We start from the raw sequence: 24,204 nt of genomic DNA, 5'->3' as shown, positions 1-24,204 counted from the left end.
GCTACTTTATTCTGATTTGTTTATACATTATCCGAGCATTTTATTTTATTATGTGTTTTAATAATGCAAGGGCTTAAAAGCTGAAAATGAGCATATTCCACGAGCTCAATATATTTCAGTTTGTACATCATCAATTGTTTTTCCTTGCGATTATGCAGTTTTACTTTATCATCCCTTTGATAACAATTCCTGCATAAAACCTGACTTTATATTTCATTTTTCCCCGTCTGTTATCTTAGCAAAATACATCCAAAACACCCTTTGTATTGCTGTACTAATATAACAGATCAGGAGAAGCTGTGGCATAAGAAATCAAAGCCATAATAACGTCTTTGGGTTTTGCATTTTAAATACTGCATTCATTGTTGCACTGAGGTTTGAGATCCCTTTTCAGACATTACTGAGATTACCTTTGGTAATGCCTATTTCATTGTACTTTGATATAAAATAATGTATGTCATAAATCATCTAAGTGACTGTCATTAGAGTGAAAAGCACCTACTTATGATATGTAACAATTTGCTTTTCTAATTTGAAGAGGATTGAGGTATTTTAATTATATAAGGTCTAAAGCCCTTTGTGAATGAAATTGCAATTCAATGTAAAATCACTTTCTGCACAGAGCTGTAAGTTAGGAAATGATAACAGCTATACTCATCAATTTGTACTTTTTGCCTGGACTAAATACAGGAACAAATAGAAAAACTCTTGATGGGAAAATATTCACAATTTCAGTAACTAAAAACCGGAGAAAACCCTTCATATTTTAAACTTTAAAAAAGAATCTTTTGTTATAGTAGACCAAAATCATTTTTACAGATTATAAGCAGGATTTTTTTCAATATAAATAAAACACAAACTCTGAGAGGTATGAACTTCATGGAAGCACGGGCAGGGTTGGCAGAGAGGTTTATTCAAAAATTATTGGTATGCCTCACATTTTCAGGACTGCTTCCATTTGGGAGTGAAATGGGGGTTCAGAGCCTTTTCTGTGCAGAACAATTTAAAGTTTCTGGAGCACTTATACTTTGAAGGTGATCAGGACTCTGGACGTGTACATTGTAGAGGGATTTAAAATTACGAGAGCTTTTCAGATTGCTTAAAACATTGATTTTTTTATAAAATTGATTTTTCAACGTTTTATTTCTTCAGTGGCTGGGTAATTACAGTAGACCAGAAGCTGAGGTGCTTCTGTCTGAAACCCAGACTCACATTCAGCCTCTTCTCCCTTCTCATTCTCTCTCTTCTTTCCCCCTCCCTCCCCTCTTAATAAGTTTTCTGGTTTCCCTGGCTGCTGGGACAGACACACATCACACTTTGTCCTTGCTCATAAATCTCTCTCTGACCAAGCAACCAAGAAGTTATTAGAGGTGAGGAGAAGGTCAGGTTGAAAATGCAGTTTGATCAGACCTGTTCTGGCAAAATAGCACTCTACCCACCTCAAGAGTAACGCCAAACACAACTGGGATGGGGCTTTTAACCAACGTTCCAGCCACAGGCACCCTCCCATATGTCTCTCAGAGGGGGTTACAGGGACTCCAAAGGATTAAGGAGTGAAACCATTAAGCTGGGATTTAGTTACATGCACAGTTTTCCCTAAAATTCTTTTTTCCTCTTGCTAAACACAAGCAACAATAGAGAAAACCCCGTGGACTCATCCAGAAGATTCAGGTGTGCAGCATTTAAAAACCTCCCCAAAGATTTTGGTTCAATCAGACATGGGGATGATGCACATAGAGTTCGCATCCTTTCCCATATTTATGAATTACGATTTTGGGAAGGTTGGGAGGGCGTGGGGTCATTGTTGGTTTGGAATTTGTTTGTTTGTTTGTCTCTAAATAGAAATACAAGCACCAGCCCTGAAGGCTAGAGAGGTCTTCTTGCACAGACTATATTTAGGATGCCACGGGTGTATTGGGGCAGAACAGACACTTATCAGTTATGTCTTCATTCATGTAAAGCAGCAAAGCTCAGCATGGACCACTAGAACCAGGAGGTTTCACTCTGCCAAAGATTCCTCTGTACAGATCACTTTAATTATGGCTGTTGGACTGCCAATGATGAGTAATTAATCCAGACATTTCAAAGGAATCTATATGTACAATATGTGCGTGATGCATTATATATAATACATATAAGAAGTTTGCAATTTGCCTCACTGTTATCATTCTTGGAAAACAAGAGCCTGAATCATTTTACTGATCCTACAGAAAGTGCATCTCAACAGAATAGAGAAGCTTTAATTGTAGGGAATAATAATAAGTAACTTCTTAGGGAAAAATATCATTACTATATTTTTAAATAAACACAAACACATGCACGCATATAAGTTGATTGTTCATTTCTCCTAGTCCAGAAGATTCCCCATTTGCCTGTTTTCAAAATAAAACTACATTGCCAAGCTTTGAATCAGAGTTTCATGCATTTTTGTTGAAAAGGCCGTATCAAAGCAAAATGAACATATTACTGAATTTTTGTCAGCTTGAAATAACACCTGCCACACACAAGGTCTTTAGCCTTTCATGCACATCATAACTTCAGTCTAAATTTAAAGGAACAGGGAAAGCAATAGAGCAAAGCTACCCAGATGTTGTACGGTCTGTGCAATTGTAAATTTAAAAGTACCAGCTTTCCATCCAGATTTTAACGCAGCAGAAACAATATGAAAATTCCAAGCCACGCCGGATTATTGAAATGTCTGGCCATTTTGAAATGAATTTTGGAACAGATGTACAGAGGTAGGCAATAAAGCTGTGATAATACGGAACATTTCTACATCATCTCACAAAACTACTAATCTATAATGAGGACCAAAACTATTCACGGGAGAGGATGGTTTTCATTATTTTCTTTTTCGGCTTCAGTTTGAGTATTCGGATTCCTTTACTCGCCTGCTAGATTTTGATATTTTTGCAAAGCATTTGGTAGCCATTTGACTTTATCACTTCTAATCTACAACACAGGCAAGTGTCTAAGTAACTTCATTTCTTCTTCCTCTTCTTTGCTGAAGGCAAACAGCATAGAGGAAGAGCGACTTGACTAATTTATTGTCCTTTATCTTATCACAATTAACCTCAAAATCTGTGCTTTTCAATAGTGGTCACTGGCTTTAAACATCTCCTTCGGATACACAAATTCAGACATCACAAGAGGCTCTGATTTCAAGACAACACAGAATAAGCACAGCACAGAGCAGATGACCAGCAAAGAAAATCTGAGTACCCCAAAACCTAACCCCCACCCCAAGCACAGCTGCTCTGAGTTTTTTCCTGTTAACACAGAGTAACATTTGAAAGAAAGAAATTATTATACTCTTGGGTGGGTAAGGTAGTCCCTAGGCGTCATGTAGACAAGTTAGAATAAATCCTTCATAAGACTAAGCAGAAAAGATTGAGAGAGCAGGCAAGCTTTAAGCTCCCAACTGTTTCCACAGGTCAGCTAAAAGCAAAGGTGACGCCTCCTTTTAAGCTTTCAGGTGGTCTGCAGAAGGGCTTACGCGCCTGAAACCTTGTCTAATGCTACTAATAGATAGGCAACTAAATTACTTTGTCTACTAAAAGATATCATCACTTCCAACAAACCTTGTCATGCTGACATAAAGCAGATTAGTCAGGCAAGTTGGGTGCTGTGCCAGATTAAGCTGCATACCAAAGGCTTGAGTTTGCACATATTACTCACTGCATTTTTCAGCCTATCTGTTCAGTTCATCCTGTTCTGAAAAAAACACACACATATTAATCTGGGTCAGTCTTAATTTTAAAGTTTCTAGATTTAGGCCCTTTTTTTTTTTTTTTTCTTCCCTGCAGGGATGTGAAATTTCCATCTGTAACTGAACATCCCCCAAGTTGTGCAAAGCCATCTCATTTTTCCAACAGCAGCACAAAGAAGGAGCAAAAGACCGAGGGAGGAGGGAAGAACATCCAGTTCCAAGAAAAGAGCAATGATATCTTTATTTAGGCGAGTTATCCCCTGGAGTTTGGCCAGCTCCCTGAAGCATTAACCTGAACGTAGGTGACTGACAGCGCTGGCCTGACAGTCAACAGATACCCAGCTTCTAAATCTCTGCCAAAACCTGGCAATCAGGCAGCCAGGAGCAACTACTGGGCTGATTCCAGGAAAGCCTCTGACTTCTGAACTGCCATTCCCCACCCTTCTTTCCCTTTTTCTAGGAAGTTTTCTATCCCCCGAACCCGCTGAACGATTATGAAACAGGACAGGAACACAACCCAAGATAATTTTGCTTTGGTATGCACCTGCTCAATTCACTCCAACCCCACCCAACAACTGCAGCGTTTTAGATGTTTTCCAGCTTTGTTTTAGCTTCAGGTGTATGTACAACACTCCCTGTGCCTCGCACAGGTCACCGGAGGATGAGAGAATGTCACAGAACGAGTTTGCTGTTTTCTTAACCTGAAGAAAGGCCTCACTAAGCTCACTCTTTCACACCCACATGTGTCTCTGAGATAGCACATTTTTCTCCCTGAACAAGCTCCTATAATTAAAAGCATGGTGGGGGAAGGGGAGAAAAAAAAATTGCTGAGTAGAAATTTTCATCAGATCTCCGGAGTTTAAATTATCTGGGGGAAGTGAGAGCTGGGAAAAAAAAAAAAAAAAGGGGGAGAGCAGCAAAGAGGAGGGACCCAAGAATGTCAGCAGCAGTGCCGATATCCCACACTGGCTGCAGCTCCAGCTTCCCACGATGGCACTTCCCAAAGAGCACAGCTGGCCGCCGTGTCCCAAGCCAAGGATCCTGGCCAGAGTCACACCAAGGGCTGAGGTGACAAGTGTCAGATACATCACAAAGGTGCAGGGAGGCAGCAATGTGGCACTTCTTGACGTGACACCTCACGGGTCGAGCCTGATGCAAGACTGGTTCCCATCCATTTGGCCACATCTCCCCAGCTCTGGTGTGAAATCATCATTTTCCAGTTAGTCACACCAGTGGTTCCAGCTCTGTGTTCCAGCAGAGCGAAGAGAGGTTTAATTTAAAAGCAAAATGGTTAAAGGCCTAAGTGATGACACTTGTTATGCAGAAGAGAACAACTTGGAAATTTAAAAACAGCCTTGTAATTAGGGATTTGAGTGAGATATCACAAAGTTCAGGCTTGGATCCATGCTCTGCCTCGGATTTTTCTGTATTATTTTTGGACAGTCTCTTAGTTCTGTGTGATTCAGTTCCCCATCTGTACAGTAAATGCTTCTTTCCCTTTTTTGTATCTTGAATTACATGCATTTAACTGTAGTGAAATCCAGATTTCATCTGGGACTTTGAAGAATTGAATAAAGGAAATTACTGTGATTATTTAGACACAGAGGTGCATGCACACATCATGAACCATTCAAATGACTGCTCCAAACTCACTCACTATTCCAAAATGAGGAAAAATTGTCTCCTCTTCGTAACTGCTGTCCCAAGCAGTAAACTGCCTGTCCACTCTGAAGGCATAAAAGCCAAGAAAATGCTTGAGTATGTAGAGAAAACAGTATTTCCAAAGATGATTAAAATTGGGGAAACTTACAAGTTTTCAAATGCTTTAATGTAATAAATTAAAGGATGTAATTTGGCATTTGCCTTATAACTGTGACCCCTCTCCCAGCCTTCTCTCTCAAAACACTGCAATGCCTTTTCCAGATGTGTCCTGATGGAGAGGATTCTATCTTCAGGATTCTATCTTCACATCACAGGGGAAAAAGATGATTTTGGGGTCCCTCCATCCTACCTGCCTACCCTTCCCTTGTAGTTTTATGCACAGGTAACAGCTGTAGAAGGGATGTGATAAGAGAACAAGGAGCTAGTCATATTGCTCTAGATGTGTTTAATACAGAAAAAAAAAATCATAATTTAATTAATATATTTTATTTCCTATATTTAACAGTGAAAATATTGCCAAATTCTAGTCCAGGATCCTCTTTGGATGTTGCAGTGTGCTTGGGAATAAAGCTTCATAAAAAAAAAAGCCATGCGTTTGAAAAGCAGTTATCCCTGTGTACACAACCGAGCTGCTCTCAGAAGGTCCTGATCCTGACCGAGCTACTCATAGAGAGTCTAGAAATAATTAAACTAATTACCTGCAAAGATTAAAATCATAGTATAAATATCCAGTTGAGTAACCGCTGCTCCTGGATACTAATCCAGTAGTATTGTACTGATTGCTCTCAAATGCCCAGACCAAAACAGACCCCAAGAAATCCTCAGTCATCCCACAAGACAGGGGTCACTGTGTTAATTCCACTGCTCTTTTCTTAGCTGTTTCTACTGACCACCAATAAAAGAAACTACATGGCCCCACCAGGCAATCTGCCCTAACCCAATGCTACCATTATTTCTGGGGGAATTTTCCTAGCATCTAATCTGGAACTCTCCTGCTGTGATTTTGGCCCCAACGCAAACTTGTAAAAGAGGTAACAACCTGAATTTTTTTTTCAAGTCTTTAATGTACTTAGAGAGTATTTATGCCTAACTTCAGTGTCCCTTAGAAGACAAGAAAACTGCAGTTTTTCCAATTTCTCCTCCTGAGCCATTTCCCCCAGGCCAATAAATATTCCCAGTGTTTATTGAAAATCTTTCCGACTTTGAAGAATAGTAGCAAACCCAGGCGACACCTCATCAGTGCCAAGTGACATAACAGTGTCTTGAGAGGTAAATGCCTACTAAGTTCCAATTACAAGGTCTGCCTTTCTCTGGAATACTGCGATGTGCCTGGGTTTGGGGTTAAATTTGCATTCATCTTGTGATCTAACTATAATTCACCAAAACTTTTCTAAAACGTTGTCACCTGCACATTATCCATCCCATGCTCATGCAATTACTCGTGAGCTTCATCCCCAGTTGAATTTTAGACCTTCTTTCTTGCTGTTGTTTGCTTTTTTTTTTTTTTAACAGTTCCTTAATTTCTATATGCCTTTCTAAATTCCTAATCCTGTCCCCTAGCACATTTGCAGGCCTTTATAAGTTGGTGTTGTCTGCAAATTTCATAAGCATATTCTGTACTGCACTGTGCAAGTCATTAATGAGAACACTGAACAGAGCTGGAAGCAGGACGGATAGCTGTGGAATATTACACATCACATTCTTCCAATTGGATAGGGGAATGCTGATAACAATACTCGGGATACAATTAACTCAGAGGAACCTCATCTGGTTTAGTCTCTTTTCCTTTCTCCATTCAGGTACATGTATTTCATCTACCCTTTTCCAGCTCGTTTTCAGTGCATTCCAGAAAAAAACCCAACCAAAAAGGACCAACCAAAACTCAAAAAATATAATGGTTCAGGAATGGAATCAAAAGCTACCAATTCATCAGACCTTACACAAGCAGGCAAGGTCCATTCTGTCTAGATGTTTCTTACTCCACTGGTCTAGATTGACATCTAATGTCCTCACTGATGCTACAGCAAATTTATTTATTAATTGAAATATTCTGATTTGGACTGCATGGTCAGAGAATCTAAATTTGCACCCAGCAACTAAGCCTGGCAATTTGAGAAGGACTCAAAGACCTTCCACCTCACGGCTTCTCTTGAAATTAGAGCCTTGATTGCTCAAGAAAAAGGTCAGATGTACCTGAAATACAAGTCCCAGCTCCCGTAATAACTTTGGAAGTGAACTGCACAGGCTGAATGGGTGGCAAGTTTAGATTAGATTATACAAATTCTTTGCTCCCCATCCCAGTGGGCTCAAAACTTGGGATGCTGCAGAAGCGCTGTGTCCATCCCAGAATGTGATGGCATTAGTTACTAGGAGAGCTAAGCACTTCTGTCTCTCTGGGGACAGCCAAGAAAAGCAATCCAAATTAATTTTAAAGAAGGATTAGTCAAATCAGCTAATTAGCTAATTATATCTCAGCAAGAAAATTCTTACTGAGACCTAGGGTGGACTAAACCCATTTTCAAAGCCAAGCCAACTTCAGGCAGCTTTCATTTTGCACAAGGGTGTCTACACAGCTCAAACACTGCAAGTTCACACCTAATCCAAACAAACTTCCTCAGTGTCCCTCTTGGGGGAAAACTAACACGGAAAGGAGCGAGCATGGATTTTGAGGAAAGAAAAAAGCCCCACCACTTTTTAAAAAATTAATAGCTTGATGATTCAGACTTGGACTGAAATCTATTTCCTATGTGTTACTTAATCAGACAGTTTCATTTGAGCAAGAGAAGAGCCAAAAATAGAGTTGTGCAAAAGCGCTCTGAGGAACAGGGAGCTCCATCCCTGTTCCCAGGCTTCCCAAGCCTTTGGATGGCTGGGGACTAGCTGATGAGGTCTACAAGGCTTCAGCAGGATGTGGTGCTAGCAGTAAAGCCTGCCTAAAATATGGGTTTGCTTCAAAATCACATAGCAAAAAAGGAGAGACTAAAACTAGTTTAATGGCATTTTCACAGCAGAGCAGAGAGAAAGTTGTTGGTCTGGAACATAAGTTTGCCATGAAAAAAGCAGAGGACAACTCATTTCTGATTCTTCCCCACCCCCAAAAGTGTTTTGTGTAACTGGTAAAGCAGCACTTTCCACTGACCTTTTGGTAGTTAAGGGGAAGGTATTTTTGAATTTCTACCTAAAAAGAGACTCATAAAAACAGGCAAAGATGGGCCAGCCTTACCCACTGAACTAGACAGCTGCTCTCTTGCAACCAAAAAAGGAGATTTTAAGGAGATTTTTTTTTATGGCCTACAGTGCAATGCAAAAGCTTCTTCCAAATTCTCTGGCATCTAGTTGCACATCAAGGAAAAGGTCGTTTACAAGTGACACTGGAAAGCTGCCATTTCATATAGGACACGGAGAGAGAGTGGAAATTCTGCATTTCCCTCCAGATCTTTCACACCATTTTCTCAGACAAAACGCAGTTTTATGGGAGAGCATTTAAACAACCTCTGAATAGACTCAGAAAACTTCCTGTCAGTCTTCCTGGAGGATCACAGGTTCTAGCACCTTCCCTGGGCACAAGATCAACCTTATGGCACAAGTTTTCCTGTGACCTGGTGGCGCAAAACACACGGTTGCTCCCAGAACCATGGAACATCATCACCAGAGCACAGCTCATTTTTAGGGGAAACAACGAAATTATGTGCTCTGGAGAAACTGTGAGGGCTTCACATCTCTTTGACCCTTCCCTACCTCCACAGGGACTGTAGCTCCAGATGCAAGGATCAATGACAGACTCCTTTAGTGTCTCCTCAATCTTACACCACTAAACCAGATCACCACTTAGTCTGGGGTTAGGGCTCGGCTCAGGGAGTTTCAGGAGAAGCAGACAGCTCCAGACAGCTTGTTTGAACACATTGTGACTTCAAGCACATCTGAAGGGGTCCCAGCTCAGCCAGAACTCAACCTGCTGTTCAAACAGCCAGTAACACATCAGCTGCTCCAAAGACACTCATTAGCTCTATCACTAGATGTTATCAGAACAGAAACTGGGGTAATTGACTTTCAAAAGAGCTAAAAAACAGTGGGCCAAACAGGGAATAAAGAAGGGCTTTGTCAACTAATCGTCCCATCCTAACCAAGTAGGTCCTTTGCTGCAAGGCTGCTTTCAACCTTCCCCATGTTCCTGAGCTGCAGCAAACTCTCAGGCCTAGAAAATAACCCCCCGACCTTGTTAAGATTAAAGTCCATCTAAACATCCATAAGAATATTTTACGAGGTCTAGAGTACCTCTTGTGTTGCTTGCAAACCTTAGTGGAATTTGAGAATTTTCAGACTTGTTCTTGGCATTTTGCAGAACCAAATACTGGCTGAACCTGTATTAAAAGAGCATCTCAACCAGACAGCAAAGCTGTTGAGCGGACAGGTATTGGTAAAGCTGATTTCAGTAAAGAGATCACATCAGTGCCTTGAAATGCCTGAGCTTGTACAGTTAGTAATTTGGGGATCTGACTTCATTGCTATGTATGAGCCCCCAAAGTGAAAAGGATCTGTCAAACCCAGAAAACATAATTTTTTTTTTTTTTATTTCAGTAATTCCTTAAATGAATGAATGTCTTCTATATAGAGGTTATTCTTTTCGCAGGCACTTAAAATACTTTTTTTTTTTCCCCTTCTTGGGAAAGACAGTGGAGAAAAATGGGAAGTATTACACACACATACATTAGGAGAGGGTTAAGGAGTGGATGGAACTTTTGGCTCTTCTCTCCATCATATGGGTATTTACCTTTTGTTCAAACCACTGAGACATCGGTAATTGCATCTTTGTGACAAGGACAGGCTTCTGCTGTAGAGTTTGTATATCAGCAAGGAGCGATTATCTCGTGACACAGTTTTAATACATAGTCCTCCCACTGACAATTTTTCTTGGTGTTACTGAAGCACTTGAGTGAGGTTTTTTTTTTTCTTTCTTTCCTCCTTGTGCCTCAGAACAGCAGAATGACTGTGTGAATAACATGAAAATTAGGTGTCCTATTTATCCAAATGAGTCCTCTGGTGCCTTCTTGCACCTAGGTTGTGTTATTCTATTTAGCTTGATTAATAAAAACACAAACAAGTGAGAATTTTTTCCACTGCCAGCAATTAAAGGATGCAGTTGCAAATAAAACACACCTTCCCTTGGAGACCCTTTCGTGCAAAAAAACTCCTCTGAAGCAAATGTATCTCCAGAGCCTGTGGGTAAATTCCTTCCCACAGAGGAGTTTCCCCAAACCTTTCACCTTGGCAATCACAACCAAAATGATAAACGGACACAGACAAAGTTCTTGCTTTATCTGAGGGTAAGTCCCAAACCATTCTCTATGCGAAGCTGAAGGAAACACATGGCTGTGCTTTCCTAGGATATGAGACCTCTCCCACGAAGAAGATGGTGCAATTCCCACCTGCTATAGCAAGCAACTCATCATTGAGTCCCTGGTGATGGATATCACACAAAAATAAAATTATATTCACTGTCAGGTTCCATGGCCAGGCTGACTAAAGCCTGACATTGCCATCATCTAATTTGAGGTGGCAGAGACAGGAATGACAAGAGCAAGCCCCAAAATGAATGTTTCCTGAAGGTCAGTCTGTCAGAAACCAGGAAAAAGCCACCTGGAATTGTGATAGCTTTGTGCTTAGCTGGGAGCCCACCAACCCAAAAACAGGCTCACCCCCACCCTAAAGCAGACCACCGTAGTCCTTGTTATCACCACAATCCTGAGCTCATCCTTTTGACAGGGATATTTAAGCCACTGAGCACTACCAGGCCCAGCGGAGCCCTCAGTGCCAGCCAGGTGACAAAACTCAGGGGGTCACAGAGGAATGCAGGGTCACGCTGCTCCTGCCTTGGGTCTCCTCCTCCAGCACACACCAACAACACTGCCCAGCTTTCAGCCAGGCCTTCCCTTCTGGATGGGAGGGAAGACCTCAAAACACCGCAGTGGCAATAATGGCACACAGGAGAACCCTCTGCGCGGGTTTCAGTGACAGAAGCAAAGCCCTTCCTTCGATTAAGGCATGGGAAGGTGCTTTATTCATCAGCGACACTGATGGCTGTTAAAAGCATTAGAGATTTTTCCCAGCTGTCACCACCCCTGCATAGGTAGAAGCTCTAGTTCTGGAATTAAATGCAGCTGCTCAGTGTGCTTTAGGTCCCCGACGTGGGCTTCAGGTCCTTCCCAGCCTAACTCTGCTCTCCTCCCAGCCCTTGCAGGCATTAAGTTTGAGAATGATAAAGGTGGTAGCTTTGAAGTTGCTACTACATTCCCAAGAAAACAGGAGAGCCCCAAATTCCTTTCACAAACACTTTTCAAATCGAAGGGAAAGAAAAACCAAACAAAAACAAACAACAAAAAAAAAAATCAGGAAAGCTTTCACCAAATCTGAAACCTGCTTGTCAGTCTGAGCCCACTCACACAGTTTTGCCATCCATCCAGCTTGACAGATACAACATGAAACAACAGTGCATCTGAATGTGACAAAACCCAGCTGAAAACAGAGAAGGCTAACGGAGGAATTGCACAAAGACACGGCAGGCACAGCCTATCGCTGCCCCCTGAACCTGTCAGAGCACCTACAGTTATTGTGTCCTCAACAAGGTCCATTTATCCGGGACTAAATATGAGATTTCTAAGCTGGATTTGCGAATTCCTGCAGAGGCTTTGATTTAGCTCCTGACATGCTGCAGGGGGGGCATAACCAGAGTCAAGAGTTACATGCCATGCTGCCTTAATCTCCTCTGCAAAATGCGGCAAATAGGAGATCCCCATTTAAACAAAAAAAAAAAAAAAAAAAAAACACCACAAAAAAAACCAAAAAAAACCCAACCAAACATAAAAAAAAGTGAAAGAGGAACAGCAAAAGCACCTTCTTATGTTGGGGGGAGACTTGTGTAAGACACTTTCTGCCACGCAGCTAATTACCTTGGGTCCTCTTATCAAACAAATGGGCTGGGATGATGAGCCAACAACAGGAGGAAGGATCTAATTGGGGGAGACCAGGGGGTAACACAGATCGTCTTGTTAAACTAAATTTGTTAATCTAGTGTATATGAGAAAAGGGCAAATGGGAGGGAGAATTCGTCCTTGTTAAACATTTACCAAATGTTGGGTTATTTGAGCCCTGGGGAGAAGTAAATGTATTCACTACTTAAAGGCTGCAGCATTTGGTCTTCTCAGTTGGAATTTATCCCCGATCTGAAAGGAACATTTTTTTTTTTCCCCCACTTGGAAAGGTTAGCAGTCTTTGTCTGTGCGAGTGATTTAATATAATGGACCATGATTATTGTTGGATTATTATAATGGCACATTGGCACAGTTATAGTTAAAGTTTTGGCAGGGTTTGTCTCATAAACTGCTATTTTACAACTCGGCTGTAAAAGTTTACTTCGGTCTGAAACTTGAGATACAAGATCTCAGTCCAGGAGGAGTCTTTTTTACTTTTTTTTTTTTAGAGTCAAATTAAAGGGAAAAAAATGCTTAAAATTCTCTTGGCCAATGTTTAAGTTATGCAAGTATTAAACACAAATTGAAATCTACTGGCTGAAGACACTTGACAGCATTTGCTTGCTCCTGAATGCCTTTGAGTTAAATCAAAAATAGTTTCAAGCACTTTTATGTAGAAACATGGTTTTCTCACTTTCAGTATTTTGAAGAAAAATGTGGACTAGTAAAACAGCTGGGATATTAAATAGAAAAACGGAGCGTGTGCCACAAGCACTTTTTTTCAACAGAATTACTGGCATATATTTGTGATTAAGAAAATAGCTGATTGTTATTTTGCATATGTAATACACAAACGTTGGTTTTAAACCCAAAGTTTGTGAAAGTTTTCAGAATGTAAATGTAAGTAGGGAAAATTCAGCTTGTTTTAAGAGCCCCTGTGGCCTCTGTAGAGTAAGACTACAGGACAAGCTAAGTCCAAGACTGTATCATCTGCACGAAGCATCCAAATTTCTCAGTTCTTAAAGGCACAGTAGCCAAGTGACCACATCAGTTCTCGAATCTGCTTCCCCAAAGAACTCTAAAGGAATTCAAACTCCAGACTACGAAAACACTGCTTCCTGGTACTGTTAACTCTACCATTTATATCCACCTGGTGCCAGAGACATTGCAGTTGGCAAACATACAATCAATCCCAGAAAAAAAAAAAAAAAAAAAAAAAGTTTGCAGGAAATAAGGGGCAGTAAGTAATTTCTGCACTCAAGCCGCAGAAACTGTAAAGAATAGAATCACTCAAGATAAAGCTAAACACAATAAGCTGGGGAAGAGCCAAAACAGCTTTTTTTTTTAGGAGAATGTCACGGCTTGGATTTGGGGATGTGAAGAAGGAACAAAGATACATCCAATACAAGCCCAGGTGCCTTTAGCCAGCAAAGTTATGGCCTGAAGCAATACCACCAGAAAGTTACTGTTTTGGCACGAATGCAAGTTTCCAAACTCGTAACATTTCTGCCCAATATTTTGAGGTTAATCTCTGCGTTTTCTTTGAAGCCTCTCTTTCCCTATTGAGACATTTATATGCAGGGGGTTGATGCAAACAGCCAGAATCATGAATCTTTGGGCACTTTTGAGGAGAGGTGTGGGAGTATATCCCTCCCTGCCATATGGCAGGTCTTGGAAAATGCTGGTGACTCACCAGTGAAGACTTATCCATCCAGTTTTCTACATAGCAAACAAAAACTCTTTCCCCCCCAAAAAAATTTCCCTACAGAGAAGTTTTATCACCTGATCCCTATGGTTTGTGCTCTTGTTGTACAGAGCACCAAAAAAATAATAACTGGAAGTTATTTTTCCCTGTTTGAGTGTGGCCCATCAGCACACATGGAGACTAGTCTAAGAGATCTCAAGGTCAAAAAACTCAAAATTAAAGCTGACCTGCTATCTGCTTAATCAGAGTTAACATTTTTCACAAGGTGAAAGTCTATAGCTTCCATTCTTGAGTAAAATTAATTTTTTACTTTCAAATCCCACTTGTAGCACAGTTTGTAACATTCCAAGTCATATTTATCTTTTGCATATTAAAATATGATGCCTTTCTATAAATAGCCACAGGTTTCTTGGCAGCGTTGGTGTGACAGAGGATTAATTAAACTGGAAGGCAGGGAGTGTGGGGACCAGATTTATATAATGAAAACAATATATCTGCTAACACCAGAGAAGTGCTGACACTGTAATAACGCTGATATTAATATTTGGTGCAGAACATTGTAGAGCACATTAGTACAGTGGTTAAATCTGGTGGGCTGAGAAATGATCAGAAATTACCGGAAGAAAATAAGGCTGTTACTTTGCTGCTAATATTACAAGTCTCACTCCCATTCAGAAAGATTCACTGGTATCTTGGATTTTAATACCCAGAGCCTGAAAAGAAGTTCACTGAATTCCCATGTGAGCTCCACAGCAGCTGTGAGAATATTTGGAAGTTTGATGGATTTTTGTCCCCAGATAACATCGCAGCAATCTGCAGTCAAATGGGGACTAGAGAAATCAATAAGAAAAAAAAAAAAAATTAAAATCTCTCCCCTCCTCCAGTCTACCAGCTAGTTAATACAACCAACTTGTTACATGGTTTTATGTTAACATAGCCTCATTTACTTCAAAAACAATGAGAGAATGAACATCCTAACACCACATGAAAACAACCCATTTGACCTTATGGACATTTTCCAGGATTTCATAGAAAGTCACAAGCAAAAAAATTACCTTTGAAGTTTATACAAAACAGGGAAGAAAATAACCCAGAAAATACACAAAGAAACTAATAAAAAAATTTTTCCTCCTAAACACAAGATGCCCCAGGGCATTTAAATATTCAAGAATATTAAAACACATTCAAACTTTGCTTCACTACTCTTGGAAAACAAAAGGCACCACCTAGTAATTTCCACTTGATTCCCTCTGCATTCCGACTTCCACCTCATCCCAGGACATTACACACGATGAAAACAAGTACTAAAACTAAGTTATTTATTAAAACTATAGAAGAAAATGTCAGAGTAAAGATATATACGCACGTCGGCGGTCCAAATAAATTAGGGTCATTTTCATCAGTGGATGACAATTTTTACATTTATTACAATATTTTCCCCATAACTATTCTGTCTGGTGACATTTTTGCACGTATATTAAATATATGTGACAGTACATAAAGTATAGCTAGATATTTGACCATTGCTAAACGCTGCAGTATTTTGAATACATTTGCAGACTGTCAAATATTTTAGACTTTCAAGTGATGCATTTTAAAACCCAGTAAGATGAAGATAATTTACAGAGGAAGAGACAGAGTCTGCTCTTGGCTCCTAATAAGAAAACTCAGCCTCCTGACAGGTCTGAGAGTACCAGACCACATCTTTATTTTCTTTAAAGGCATAAGCCACGTCAGGAAATAACAGAGGTGGGAAGATGCTTATGGGACCAGGCTGTCTATATAAATCTGTAGGAAGCCATTGGTAAAGTCAAACCAGGTGTCACCAGCTGAAAACCTGGTCAAATAACTTAAATTCTAGCTCCTGAAGACTAGGTGCTGACACAGGAAAAGGAACACGATCAAAGGCAGGGATGTTTCAATTTGGGGGGCAGACTTTTATCCTGGCCCTTGTCATTTTTATTTAGCACATTTAGCCTGGAATGAGCACGGATGAAGTTTATAGTGAGAGAATAAGAGAATTCTCACCTAGTTCAACCCAGCTCCGGTCTCTGTTCTCCTCCCCAGCCAGCTCTCACCCCTTCAAACCCTTATGCCTTAATTCACAGCCCTGCCTCATCTCCTGACCTCATCCCTCATCTTTCTGGCCACAGCCCAAGCCCCTGGCCCTTTGCCTAGTCCTCATTGACTCTTTGTCCCTCCTCTCCCACCTTCCTAACCCTCCACCTTTCCACACAAACTCCAGGCTTCTGCTCTCAGGTCGCCTTTCCCCGCCACTCCTCACATCTGCATTCAGGTCTGGAAAGCCTTCGAGGCTGCTCTGGCGAAAACGAACCAACAAAATAAACCACATAAAGCCTACGGAGGTGTGTAGGCTTCCTAGCACAAGGGCTTGCCATCCTCTAAAAGCCCTGAGGAAACTGGAATGTGTCTCTTCACCTTCCAGCCTGCAGTGCTCCCCGGCTCTCTTTGGGCAGAGGCTGCTGAATGTGCATGAGCCAAGATCGTTAAAAGCTTGACGGCTTTGCCAAATTTGTGTGGATTCTGACAAAAACTGCAAAAAGGCAGATCCTTGAAACAAAAGTCGGTTTGTTGCCAGCTTTCATGCCTCTGCTCCAAAACATGGGTGTGCCATACAGTTTTAAGGAAAATATCACCAGAATTGGGTGTTTGGCTCGTTTTTTTCATCCAGTACAGCAATACGCTGTTCCAGCCTTCTCCCTGCACTGCTCCACCCTACCGACCCTATTTTTTTGGGATTGCTTCAGCTGAAATGGAGTGGTCTAAAGCAGATAGCTGGACTGGAAAGCACGTCACGCAAAATATTAAAATAGCAAAGACACACAAACCCAGGATCTCCTAAAGGTCCATTGATTTTGAAACGCTCTCCCAGTTCTAGTTTCCCAAAATTTAGATCACACAGTGTACTCCACCTTCTTTCACAGATCCACAGGCCACTGCAAGGTATCTTCCAGTAACCTTGGGATGGAGCACTCTCAGGGAGCTGCAGGTTTCTGCTGATGTGCCAAGGTGTTTGGCTTTTTGTAGGAAAAAAAGACTTTTCACTAAAAATCAGTTCCAGGGGAGGAAAAAAAAAAATTTAAAAAAAAAGATGAACCAAAGTACAGAAGATGTGCATCTAGTATTTGTTAATGGCTTGTTTTAAAAATTTGCGAGGTGCTTTAAATTCAGGGTGGGTTCCAGACACACTGAATAAAGAAAAGCAGTATTTCCTCTCTGCCACGACTGGGATATAAGTAACAACTGACAAGCCTGGGGAAGGAAACAGATGTAGAAACTTTTATAGGCAATTCCTTGGATTCACTGGGAAACACTGGTTCAGAGTTAAAAGAGAAAGAGCTCAACATAAACAGTCTTTTACTGCATCTAAAACTGACTTGAGCAAAGAGCCAAGCCAGCCTCCAAGCTATCGGAGATACCATCCTGGTCCTCACTTTCTCCAGGGGAAAACTAACCAGGCAGCACCTGTCCAAGGGCTGTGCTGCATCCCAAAAGGCAGCAAGGCACCATCTGTGCTCCTCATCAATTTATTATAAGCCCTGGAAGCTCCAGCTTCTGTCAGTTGTAGCCACTAGTGGATTTGACAAAACTTAATTCTTCTGCTTCTTGCAGCAGACGGGGAAGCCAGGAGCTGATGAGCCACCACCACCCTTTCCCCATGCTCCATGCAATGCAAGATGCAGTATTGCAGCAGAAAAAAAATCACTCAAATCCATCTGGTTCTCATTTCACTGATAAACTTACCTAGTGAAGATCTAACAAAGTCTCCCAAAGGGCTTTCTACATATGAACTGAGAGACTTCAAACTATTCAGGATAAAGTTTCTTCTCATCCAAAATCATAATAGGCTGCATGGTTCAGGAGGAGAGGAACGTGGCATTATCAAAAATGATGGAAAACCATGCAAACCATTTCCTTCAGAGTATGTTGCAGAAAGCTCTGCCCGCAGGTATTGTACATGGCCAGGCATGAAGCTTTGCATCCATTAATGACAACACAAAAAAAAGAAATGGAATCCACTGAAACACTCGGCTCTACTTTTGGAGGTTCTGGGCGATGCCCCAAATTCCCCAGTAAGTGCCTTTCCCACTTTGGAAAAAAACAAAATAAAACAAAAACCTCTTATATTCCTACAAACCTGGAGAAATTCTCTGATCCCCAACCTCTGTACCAAGACAGGGGCTCAATTAGATGAGAATCCGCAGGTGATGGGATGTGCATCAATTCCAGCATCTCACCAAAATCCTTCCCCTTGAGGGTCAGTGCAGGTTCAGGCCAGGCAGAACTTCCCTCTGTCAAAGCCTCTTCAAAGTGCACACGTTAATTTAATCCCTTCTCTTGAGTAACGGTTTCATCCAGAACACCCAAAATGAAGATTTTTATTTCAGGCTTGGCATATACTGAACACCTCCTCCTTGCTTAATGACCAGCAAGTGACTGCCCTGAAAGCCAAAATCCCATCTCTACCTTGTGGCAAGCTGAACAGGAAGACCAGAATGAACCAGCCCTACCTCATTTACAACCCCTTACAGGTCAGTGTCAGTCAGGTTTCACTTGCAGGAAAACTACCAAAAGCAGAATTTCCCATCAATAGGGCACAACCCTGATAGTCAAGAATTGATAGATCAGCTTCCCCTTCTTGTTAGGATACCAGCTCAGTGCTACTGAGAGAAAAATTTCCTTTAAATTCATCGACTCAAAATTTCTGCTGACAAACATCAGCGCGCACACACACACACACCAGTAAGAGGAATAGTAATTATTTCCCCAGAGAAAAACAATTCTGCTGTAAATTTCAGAAGCAGCTTGATTTAACAGATGAAGCTAAGAGCTAAGGACACCAAATGCAGTTAACCTCTTTGAAGCTAGTGGAATCAGAAATTATTTGCAACACCCCTTTAAACGCTTTCACTTTTGAAAGGATGAATACAGAGCTCTTGACAAAATTCCTCTCTTGGGTTTTTAAGGGGGCAAGAACCTAAAACTGACTCTAGGGGAACATCTTTCCAACTAATAAATTACAGGTGCATTTCTCTTCCTGACACTTTTTAGAATTTCCTACATGAATTAATTGATAGAACTAGAACAGAAAATATCAACAGAAGCATCCCATTCAGAGCATTTGAATTTTTACTTTCATTATTTGAACTTGGGGGGGTGTTTTCCACATATTAAATGATATTTTTCACTTCCTCCTATTACTTGGCATGGGGAGGTTCTTGCTATTTTATAACAACCTTATGAAAGACAGCAAATTGCCAAAAAAAAATGGCAAAAAGCACAGTTTTCCTTAAGGAAAACAGTAGGAGTGTCCTGCTGTCATACAGCCTGGACATTACAACTGTTCAAGGATTTCTGTGCAGCTGAGAGGGCTTCCGCTCAAATGGCTTTTTTTTTTTTGCCTTCTTTTGGTGACATAGGGAGGAACACATAAAACTCTTAAAAGATCCTTTCCTCTGCGAATTGCTCCTTCTCCCTCTGCTGTGATAAATGCCATCACAGAGATGGTGACACACATAAACTACGAGGATTTATAGCACATTTCCAACACTAATATTAAACACATCCTTTAAACTTCTTCTTTGGAAAGATTTCGATTTTTTTCCCCCGCCTTTAGTATCATTTAATGGCTGTTAAGTCACCTTCAAAGAATTTGCAAAACCTTTGAAGTACAACGCAAAAAATAGACTCCAACGTCTTCCCAACAGTTGCAGGTAATGTGCAGGAGTTGTTTTACAATTTTACACGTCAATTTTATAAACATGCTTTTGTTCCACTCCCTCACACTACAGAGGCATTGGGGATGAATGACGCAGATTGCTGGTTTGTTGTTTTGGTTTTATTTTTTTTTTCTTTCTGGATAACTTACATGTATTTTATTTTTAGAGAGGAAATTCTTCTCCAATTCCTTTGCAGCAGAGCTTGGGTTTGTGACTTCTTGCTTTCCCTCCATGAAGACAAGGGATAGCTTTGCTGCCTAATTTCTTACTCCAGATCTCATTTGGTCAGTAAGAGGGAGGATTACTGCCTACCTCTCATAGATTTTTTCCATTTTGTTACCACATGTCCATGGATTGCCAAGGATAAACCTTTAGGAAAGGCTTAGGAAATTTTTAGAACAAAGATTTGCAATTTTAACTCACTCCAAACTCCCTTAACACGCATGTGGCCAAGTGATGCTGTTGCCCAACCACATGAAAACAAAGATTTCTAGCATATGAAAAAATAATTATGTGTACTTTAAAAGTTCAGAGTGCAGAAGTTCTGCATAATTAAAACATTTTCTGAATCTTGCTAGCGGCCTAAAGGTTAAATACTTTTCTTTGCTAGCATAGACCACATAATTGAGAGGAAGCAAGTGAGTTTATTCTTTGAAAGGCCATGAAAAAAAAATCTACTACAAGTTTATTTGTACTCGCAAATCCTTTCAGGTCTAAAGAACCAGCAAGATAATAAATTGTTTTTGCTGAAAACAGGAAGTTTGGCAGCGATGCAAAAGGACAGCTAAACTTTGGCCAGACAGCCCAAAACTCTGCCTTGCATTCTACTTTGAAAGAATTTTCAAAATTCAAAAAAAAACAATAATTAAAAAAGGGGAAAAAAAGAAATAAAGAAAACCTAAGTGCCTCAAATGCATAGAAAGCTAAAGGAGCAGCAAAGGCATCTGGCAGCGGTAATTGGTTGCCAGATTTGTGGTTGTCTTGTGCTGGCTTTCCAGGCTGGTTTGCCAGTTTGCAGTAACCTCCATCAACTGCAGCTGAAACCCACATTTATTAAAGCCTCAAATGCTGTCAAAGCTAGATAAGTCTCAAGCAGTCCTTTCTTTCTTTTCGTCTGACCAAGACCAAAATAAATAAATAAATAAGCACCATTCATAACATTCTGGCGTGTAAAGGGAGACAACAGAATTTTGGGTCTCAGGACTAAGTCCCCACCAGGTTTTTTCATGTAAGAACTCAACGAGGATAGGACAGTTCCTTATTTAGAAATGTTCCGTCACCTCATTGCCACTCCTACCCCATCCTCAGGCCACCAGCAGGACCTTCTGGAAGGAGAAATCACCTTTCAGCACAAAAGCAACTCGAGCGCAACAGTTTATAAGAAATGTGTGAAATGGGCCTCCTTAAAATAAGCGTACGTTCAAAACCCATCCTGCACACAGCTAGAACAGCTGCAGGTAATGTGCAGGAGTTTTTGAAGACGTAGAGCTGTCTAATGCCAAGGTACCACCTCCCACCCCACAGCCCTACTCCTGCCAAGGTCAATTTTACAAACGTGCCTCTGTTCCGTTCCCTCATGCTGCAGAGGAATTATTAGCAAAGTTGAGGAATTAAAGATTCCCTTCCTCACATGAGTGGATTCACATGAGGATTGAACTGGGAGGGACTCTTTACATCTTTTGCTAGATTTATGTTGTGGATTTGTTCTCCATTCCTTTGGGAAAAGGGCTAGAACTTCCCTTGATTAATCTGAGGCCTTCCTTTCCCAAAATTCTGGGGGTTTTTCCCATCCTCTTTTTTTTCCTTCTTTCTTTCCTCCCTTCCCACTCGCATTTATTAGGAAATTCAGATCCTCAAAGCATCTATCACAAAGCACCACTGAATCCTTTGGGCCAACCAAAATATAAATACAGTCAACAGCACAAATATCTTCCATAACACACAACCCTGAAATTCAGCTGATCTTTTTTTTAAATAAAATCCATTGCTCTTGTTACGCACTCTTAACACCCAACTCATCAACAAGAGATCATCTTCACTTCGTCTGGGTTTTTTTTTTTTTATTCCTGGATCATGGCCTCATCACAAAGTCCAAAAATAGAGTCTTCAAGAGGGTGAGCTCAAATCCTCAAACTTTTTTCCTCACTACAATCGCTTGCCCAATTTAATTGCAGAATCCCTCACTTACACCTGCAGGAACAACAGTCAGGACAAAGGCAACACACTGGTATACTGTGAAGATGGGATATGCAGAAAGCTGAAACAGAAAGGTCCTGGGAAGTTGTAATAACTACCAAGGATAACAAAAAGGAGCAGGAGAAAAAAAAAAAAAAAAAACCAACAAAAAAAACCCAACCAAATCAGCAAACTCTTACTTTTGTTTTACAGTGTTCACCATGGGGCTCTTAAAAATCAAGCTTTGAGAAGAGCTTCAGTTAGAACCCTGATATTCTCAGTCCCTCTGGAAACCTACAGCATGTATTTCACATTAAGCTTTCCCAGCATCTGCTTTTGAATAGTTGCGACGACGATGATACCAAGAACACCCACACCTCGCAGCACAGCACTTTTCATCTGCTGGAAACAAAACCCTTCCCAAAGGAGGCAAAGCATTATCATTCCTTGCTTAGAAACAGAAATTCAGCTGTGGAGAAATTGAACCACTTACCCAGGAGCATTCAGCTGGAGCAGCAGCAGAGTCAGGTGAAGAAGCCAGAGCCCCTGTGCAGATTTCCAATGTGAGCCTTTAACACTTGGCACCACACCTCCAACTTCAGCAGAGCAGGTAATGTTATGCTCTCCTCTCTCACAGATCTGAGATGAGCTTTAGGTACAATCTGGAAGGCCTTCAAAAGCTGTGGATTAAAAAGCCCTGTATAAATGCAAAGTGTGATCATAATTCAACCAATATTGGAAAAAATTACAGCAGTTTATATTTGTTTTTCTGCATTTGTAGAATTTGTGTTGTTTCAACACTCGAACAGCTTTTGATAATGACACCATCTGTTAATTCTCACCCCTCACTAAATTAGAACAAGTGGTGGAAATTGTTAGACTGCAGTTTTACAGATCCCAGTATATCAAACAAACCTGAACCCAGGGTCAGTGAGAGGCATTCCCAGCAACAGGAGGCAGCAACCACTCAGGCACAATTTCCAGGCCAAGCAGAAGAAAAAGACAGGACAACCAGGAGCTCACCTCTCAGCAGCTCCTCTGGAGCAGCTCTTTGTTAGTTTGCCTCCTTTCCCAACCCTACCAGGTGAACAGCATTTACTCTGAGGCTGCTCAGATTGGTGGGAGAACTGTGGGTGGGGTGCTCCTGCTAGGATCTGAGATCACTGCCAGGTGGAAACTGCACCTGGGTACAAGTTTAACACTCTCCAATTGCAACAAGTGGGCAGAGCTCTAAATGGCTCTCTTAAATTAAGGTTGTGACCAGATTAGTGTCCAAACTGGTGTAAATTACTGTCATTTTGCTTCACCTGCAAAAATACCAGCTGGGGAGCATGAGGAGACCTTGGTAATACATGTGAAAGTAAAACCGAAGTTGATAACCAACCTTTTGGCTACACTCCCCTTCCCCCCCACTTTTCCCCTACACATTCATATCCTTCCCTCTGCTCTAAGAAATGCTCCTCCTCTGTTTTCAGCTTGTATGAGAATTTGTTTAATACGCGTGTATCAGCAAAAGGGTCAGATTGTGTCACATGCAGATCAAACTGAAAATACACTGCTCCTGAGCTCTAGACTACTTTTTGCCTACGTTGTTAAACACCCCTTAGCTCTTCTCTGAACCATTTAGTTCTCTCTTTGTGATTTTGTGCCAACAATTTCATTCTTTTCTTAGACAGAGGACCAAATCCCCAGTAGCTGTAATCTTCTATTTCACAAAGATTTTTCAGTAAAGGGATACTGGGCTGGACTTTTAGAAGACACAAGTGTGATACATCACTGCACAAGGGGCAGGGAGTTTGCTCATTTTATTTGTGAATGTTATACCTAATTACACCCCCAGGAATGAAAAAGGTTTCCCACCTGCCATTAACACAATTCCCTGTCACCTTTAGTGGGCTTCTAAGAAAGATGTCCAGGAGAAATTGTGGATGCCCCAACTCTGGAGCTGTTCAAGGCCAGGTTGTTTGGAGCTCTGAGCATCCTGCTCTAGGGAATGGGATCAATATATGAGACCAGACTGAAAATGAACCTTCTGGTGGCCCCAAGAAAGGCAGGTAAAGAACCTGAACCCAAAAAGGTGTTGATGCTGCTATGGTGGGGTGAGAGAGATGTCCAAAGGTGCAAAACCTGCCTGACAAAAACGCTTTGGTCCTCAGTTCCACTGATTGTGACTATGGGGAGCACACATGAACCAGCTCACAGGGGACACCAAGGGACCTAAATTCACTTGTTGCTGTCATTAAG

At 41.1% G+C, this 24,204-nt stretch overlaps 1 long non-coding RNA gene across 1 annotated transcript in view; it reads right to left on the bottom strand.

Moving 5' to 3' along the window:
• LOC136286311 (uncharacterized) overlaps window positions 1–22,977 on the bottom strand; it is a 56,263-nt gene extending 33,286 nt beyond the window's left edge. The window contains exons 1-2 of the long non-coding RNA XR_010719833.1: window positions 22,876–22,977; window positions 22,454–22,640 (exon numbers count right to left, since the gene is read on the bottom strand). This is a non-coding gene — a long non-coding RNA (uncharacterized lncRNA). The remainder of the gene's footprint in view (window positions 1–22,453; window positions 22,641–22,875) is intronic.
• Between the last annotated feature and the right edge of the window lie 1,227 nt (window positions 22,978–24,204).

The sequence above is a fragment of the Chamaea fasciata genome, unplaced genomic scaffold (genome assembly GCF_029207755.1).
Source record: "Chamaea fasciata isolate MVZ Bird 193981 ecotype frontalis unplaced genomic scaffold, bChaFas1.0.hap1 SCAF_3, whole genome shotgun sequence".
Taxonomy (NCBI): domain Eukaryota; kingdom Metazoa; phylum Chordata; class Aves; order Passeriformes; family Sylviidae; genus Chamaea; species Chamaea fasciata.
Note: the sequence above shows the minus strand (reverse complement) of the source record. Positions and strands in the feature narration are given on the sequence as shown.